This window comes from Danio rerio, chromosome 5 (genome assembly GCF_052040795.2).
Source record: "Danio rerio strain M-AB ecotype USA chromosome 5, GRCz13ab, whole genome shotgun sequence".
Classification (NCBI taxonomy): Eukaryota; Metazoa; Chordata; class Actinopteri; order Cypriniformes; family Danionidae; genus Danio; species Danio rerio.
In genome coordinates this window covers 100,457-106,955 of record NC_141025.1, presented here as the reverse complement: position 1 = coordinate 106,955, position 6,499 = coordinate 100,457, and the positions used below count along the sequence as shown (strand labels likewise).

The 6,499-nt window shown below is 44.4% G+C and overlaps 1 long non-coding RNA gene across 1 annotated transcript; it reads right to left on the bottom strand.

Moving 5' to 3' along the window:
- Positions 1–4,194, bottom strand: LOC147843735 (uncharacterized). The gene is made up of 2 exons (XR_015490691.1): positions 3,476–4,194; positions 1–3,379 (listed from the first exon to the last, which is right to left on the bottom strand). It is a non-coding gene; the product is annotated as an uncharacterized LOC147843735 (long non-coding RNA).
- Positions 4,195–6,499: the final 2,305 nt, after the last annotated feature.

Genomic DNA, 6,499 nt, shown 5'->3' with positions numbered 1-6,499 from the left:
TTTATTTATTGATTTGTTTGTCTATTGACTTGTTTATTTAAGAGATAATTTGCGCATTTCTATTTGCTTGACTGTTGTTTTGCCTTATTTAAGGGTTCTAACTATTTATATGAGGTATATTAAGATGTTTAATTTCAGGAGAGATCTGCTTTTTTCCTCTTCTTCCTACTCCTCTTCTTAGTCTTCTTCCTACTTCTCTTCTTAGTCTTCTTCCTACTCCTCTTCTTAGTCTTCTTCCTACTCCTCTTCTTAGTCTTCTACCTACTCCTCTTCTTAGTCTTCTTTGTATGGTTTATTCTTTGATTTCAAACGCAAGTGGTATTGTCCTGAATTTAAGTCAAATCGACGAACGGTTGGTGTTGCTGTTTGTTTGACTAGTCTTGTCTTTTTTTGAGTATTTTAACTGTTTATATTGTCTTCACTGCTGTTTGTTTGAATGTAATTTTTGCCTTTTTCTAAGGGTTTTGACTGTTTATCCGATGTGTGTATATATAATAAAATAAAGATGTTACACTACTCTTTATGTTGTCTTTACTGCTTAACTCGCATTTTTACATTCCTTTGTCGATCATTAGATGTAGCTTGTTGTTTCCTATCCTGTGTAGTATAAGTATTGAGTCAGACGAGTTAGATGTTAGTATTTTGAGTGCAATTGACGCGTTTAGATGTAGCTTGTTTGTTTCTAATCCTGTCTAGTATTAGTAGTTTGAGTGCGGCGACGAGTTAGATCTGGCTTGTTTTATTCCAATCCTGTGTAGTATTAGTATTTTGAGTGCGGCGAGTTTAGATGTAACTTGTTGCCAATCCTGTGTAGTGTGAGTATTTTGAGTGCGACGACGAGTTTGGATGTTGCTTGTATCCAGTCCTGTGTAGTATTAATATTTTGAGTGCGACGAGTTTAGATGTAGCTTGTTGCCAATCCTGTGTAGTATTAGTCTTTTGAGTGCGAAGACGAGTTTGGGTGGTGCTTGTTTCCAGTCTTGTGTAGTCTTAGTATTTTGAGTGCGACGACGAGTTCTGATGTAGCTTCTTCGTGTGTGGTGTTAGTATTTTGAGTGCGACGACGAGCGATTGATGAACGAGTTACCCGATTTTACATTTTATCAAACGAACCAGAAGACGTTAGGCCTGTCTGGGCCACCCGCCTTCCACCGACCCGTCTGGGTCTGGATTCGTCTCTCCCTCCTGCGTCCCCCACTGCCGAAACAGAAGGGGAAGCCAGAGGGAGCTAGCCAAAAGGTAACAGATCGATCAGAATGGATGAATGGGTGCCCTTTGAGAGATCCTGTGCGTAAATTGGTATATGTCAAGTCCGATGGCTCTGGCTAGGTTAGGGTTTGAAAGAATTACAACAACTCCCCCCATCCTAGCGCTAGTCTAGGTAGGTTTGAAGTAGGGAGATTGAGGAAGCGTGCACGGGCCCGCGCTTGTCTGACTATATACCATAAGAGCGTTGATCTTCCCCCTCCTGTGTGGGAGGGTTAGCCTTGTTTGTGGGCTTTGGGCTTGAGACTTGATGAGGGAAAGTGTTTTTTGTGTCATGATTATTGGCTGTTGCACGATGTGCCAACGTCTTTGGGATGGTTTTGATGGGTTCGGATGCTGTAGGGTTCGATGGGTGAGGTTTTGGATTTAATTTCTCCTTTTGTTACTCCCTCAAGACCAGCTGTGAGAGGGAAATGTTTAAGACACTTCATCAGTAGTGTACCTCAGATTCATCGGGTGTTTCGATTCTTTAAACACTAGACACCCTCGTCTGAGGCGATCAGCGCTGGTTGATCAATTCCAGGCCAGTGTCTTACTGCCAATTTGTGGTGGGAAGTCGACCAAATCCTCAATCTGTTTGTTTTGGGATCTGGTGTTTAGTGAGGGTTGTTAGGGGGTTGGTGTGTTTTTCCGAAGGCTTGGGGTTATGCCCTTTTAATTATCGAGAGTTAGGGTTTGTTGTAGGTGAGGGTTGTCCTTTTTGAACTAGAGTTGGGTTTAGGGTTCGGGTTAGATGAGGGCAGTCGTTTCCCTAAGCTTTTTACAAGAATTAGGGTTTTGCCCTTTGGTTGGGTTTAGGGTTTGGTGCAGGTGAGGGCTGTCCTTTGACAATTAGGGTTACGAGATTGGGTTAGACGAGCACTTTCGTTTTCTCAAATTGCTTAGAATAATTAGGGTTATGCCCTTTGGTTGGGTTTAGGGTTTGGTGCGGGTGAGGGCTGTCCTTTGACAATTAGGGTTACGAGTTTGGGTTAGTATAAGAAGAATAATTAGGGTTATGCCCTTTGGTTGGGGTTAGAGTTCGGTTTGGGTGAGGGTTGTCCCTAATTTTGGGGTTAGCAGCGTTTAGAAGTTGTGGAAGAACAAATTTCTGCGACACGGGTTTCCGAGTTTCAAGTAGATCCAATTTTTGAAGACGAGGTTGGTGAAGTTAGTCGGCTGGTGTCCGTGGTGTAGGTGCGCAATGTGCTCGTTGTGTGGAGGTGCTAATCACCAATAGAAGACTGGGCTTCATTTAAGGCCTATTTGCCCTTAGGCCACCAATCCCTGCGTGCATGTCCAAGTGGACGTAGGGGGGCTGCATACTCACCACTCACCCAAGTGACCCTTTGTTAACACCGCGAGGTTGCCCAGGTCACCCGAGAAGAGTCTGCAGTCTGCCTCGTCTCCTCTTGCCGCCTATCTCCAGAATACCCGCCCTGTCGACACATATAAAAGGAGTTCAGAGAACGTCCCCAAATGTGACTGGAGACAAAGAGGCGGTCCTGACGCCCCCAGCCTGCAGGGGTCAGGTCGAGGCTCAAACTGGCGGTCATATTCGTTAAAATACAACAAGCTTCTACCAGTCTTCACCTCTAGGGGCAATGCAAGAACCAAACCGACATCATCCTCCCCGAGGACAACCGTTGGGAGCATCAACCCCAAAGGGGAAAGTCGGAAAAGTTGCTGCGAGTGGTTTTTGAGCGCGTCCGTCTCGAGGACGGTGACCTCTGGTTTTTGTTCTGGCAGGGGAGATACCATGACCGAGAAGGTCTGCGGTATTGGTTCGGCTTGGTTATTTGAGGATTTAACTTGCATCAAATGTTCTTTACTATTAATTGTTGTCTTAACTTTGTCTTAATTTTATTGCTTGTTTATTTATTGATTTGTTTGTCTATTGACTTGTTTATTTAAGAGATAATTTGCGCATTTCTATTTGTTTGACTGTTGTTTTGCCTTATTTAAGGGTTCTAACTGTTTATATGAGGTATATTAAGATGTTTAATTTCAGGAGAGATCTGCTTTTTTCCTCTTCTTCCTACTCCTCTTCTTAGTCTTCTTCCTACTTCTCTTCTTAGTCTTCTTCCTACTCCTCTTCTTAGTCTTCTTCCTACTCCTCTTCTTAGTCTTCTACCTACTCCTCTTCTTAGTCTTCTTCCTACTCCTCTTCTTAGTCTTCTACCTACTCCTCTTCTTAGTCTTCTTCCTACTCCTCTTCTTAGTCTTCTACCTACTCCTCTTCTTAGTCTTCTTTGTATGGTTTATTCTTTGATTTCAAACGCAAGTGGTATTGTCCTGAATTTAAGTCAAATCGACGAACGGTTGGTGTTACTGTTTGTTTGACTAGTCTTGTCTTTTTTTGGGTATTTTAACTGTTTATATTGTCTTCACTGCTGTTTGTTTGAATGTAATTTTTGCCTTTTTCTAAGGGTTTTGACTGTTTATCCGATGTGTGTATATATAATAAAATAAAGATGTTACACTACTCTTTATGTTGTCTTTACTGCTTAACTCGCATTTTTACATTCCTTTGTCGATCATTAGATGTAGCTTGTTGTTTCCTATCCTGTGTAGTATAAGTATTTTGAGTCAGACGGGTTAGATGTTAGTATTTTGAGTGCGATGACGCCTTTCGATGTAGCTTGTTTGTTTCTAATCCTGTCTAGTATTAGTAGTTTGAGTGCGGCGACGAGTTAGATGTGGCTTGTTGTTTTATTTCAATCCTGTGTAGTATTAGTATTTTGAGTGCGGCGAGTTTAGATGTAGCTTGTTGCCAATCCTGTGTAGTATGAGTATTTTGAGTGCGACGACGAGTTTGGATGTTGCTTGTATCCAGTCCTGTGTAGTATTAGTATTTTGAGTGCGACGAGTTTAGATGTAGCTTGTTGTCCATCCTGTGTAGTATTAGTCTTTTGAGTGCGAAGACGAGTTTGGATGGTGCTTGTTTCCAGTCTTGTGTAGTCTTAGTATTTTGAGTGCGACGACGAGTTCTGATGTAGCTTCTTCGTGTGTGGTATTAGTATTTTGAGTGCGATGACGAGCGGCTGACGAATGAGTTACCCGGTTTTACTTTTTATCAAAACAGAAAGCGTTAGGCCTGTCTGGGCCACCCGCCTTCCACTTGACCTGTCTGGGTCTGTCTCCCCCTCCTGCGTCCCCCACCGTCGAAACAGAAGGGGTTAGGGTTAGGTTAGGGTTAGGGTTAGGGTTAGGGTTAGGGTGAGAAAAAATCCAGAGGTTGGACTGGGTCCATCCCCGGTTATGCACGGTCCATCGACATCAACTGCCCGCCACGCCCGCGGCGTCCGGGTCGGCCGAACGGATCCGAACGACATCGAGAAAGGCCAGCGTCAGCCCGCAACACAACTAAATTGTCGTGAAAAAATTACCCACCAAGTTTTAGGTATGTGTATAGCGCTAATTCAGCATTTGGGGTAGGGTTCGGGGTCTTAGGGTCCCTGCTCTTAGGGCTCTAGGCACTTGGGTTAAGTTTTAGGTGTGAAAGGTCACCCGGGTTGGGTTTAGAGGTGTGTTGAAGAGTGCAGTCGATGTTTGTAAATAATAAAGTTTTGTTTTTGTGGACTTAATACATTTATTTTACTTTCCCATGAGATTAAATATTGCGGCTCTCTCCCATTTGCGTTTTGAAATGGAGGCACTAAATATACTGCTCAAACCTGATCGCGACGTTTCGGAGTTTCTTTTCCTTCCTCAGGCTAGTTTGAGCAACTGAATGGCTGGAATACTTCACATCAGCTCATTTATATAGACTTCTCAGTGGGCGTGGCTTCCTAACACTCTCTCTCTCTGTTTTCACACTTTCTCGATGTTTCGATTTTTCTCGATGTTTCCCAAAACTGAATATCGGCACTTTGTGGTGCGTCATAAACTTAGCGTTATACTTTCTGCTGTCCTGTTGTGTACTTTTTGACACCAATTTATTAAATGTTCCAAGTTGGAGACTCATTTCCCCGACATCGATGGATCCGCCGGCGTTCCCGTCCGCAGCAGGCGAGGTGCAGAGCTGGAGGCACTGGCTGGGTTAGGGTGAGAAAAAATCCAGAGGTTGGACTGGGTCCATCCCCGGTTATGCACGGTCCATCGACATCAACTGCCCGCCACGCCCGCGGCGTCCGGGTCGGCCGAACGGATCCGAACGACATCGAGAAAGGCCAGCGTCAGCCCGCAACACAACTAAATTGTCGTGAAAAAATTACCCACCAAGTTTTAGGTATGTGTATAGCGCTAATTCAGCATTTGGGGTAGGGTTCGGGGTCTTAGGGTCCCTGCTCTTAGGGCTCTAGGCACTTGGGTTAAGTTTTAGGTGTGAAAGGTCACCCGGGTTGGGTTTAGAGGTGTGTTGAAGAGTGCAGTCGATGTTTGTAAATAATAAAGTTTTGTTTTTGTGGACTTAATACATTTATTTTACTTTCCCATGAGATTAAATATTGCGGCTCTCTCCCATTTGCGTTTTGAAATGGAGGCACTAAATATACTGCTCAAACCTGATCGCGACGTTTCGGAGTTTCTTTTCCTTCCTCAGGCTAGTTTGAGCAACTGAATGGCTGGAATACTTCACATCAGCTCATTTATATAGACTTCTCAGTGGGCGTGGCTTCCTAACACTCTCTCTCTCTGTTTTCACACTTTCTCGATGTTTCGATTTTTCTCGATGTTTCCCAAAACTGAATATCGGCACTTTGTGGTGCGTCATAAACTTAGCGTTATACTTTCTGCTGTCCTGTTGTGTACTTTTTGACACCAATTTATTAAATGTTCCAAGTTGGAGACTCATTTCCCCGACATCGATGGATCCGCCGGCGTTCCCGTCCGCAGCAGGCGAGGTGCAGAGCTGGAGGCACTGGCTGGGTTAGGGTGAGAAAAAATCCAGAGGTTGGACTGGGTCCATCCCCGGTTATGCACGGTCCATCGACATCAACTGCCCGCCACGCCCGCGGCGTCCGGGTCGGCCGAACGGATCCGAACGACATCGAGAAAGGCCAGCGTCAGCCCGCAACACAACTAAATTGTCGTGAAAAAATTACCCACCAAGTTTTAGGTATGTGTATAGCGCTAATTCAGCATTTGGGGTAGGGTTCGGGGTCTTAGGGTCCCTGCTCTTAGGGCTCTAGGCACTTGGGTTAAGTTTTAGGTGTGAAAGGTCACCCGGGTTGGGTTTAGAGGTGTGTTGAAGAGTGCAGTCGATGTTTGTAAATAATAAAGTTTTGTTTTTGTGGATAGGGTTAGGGTTAGG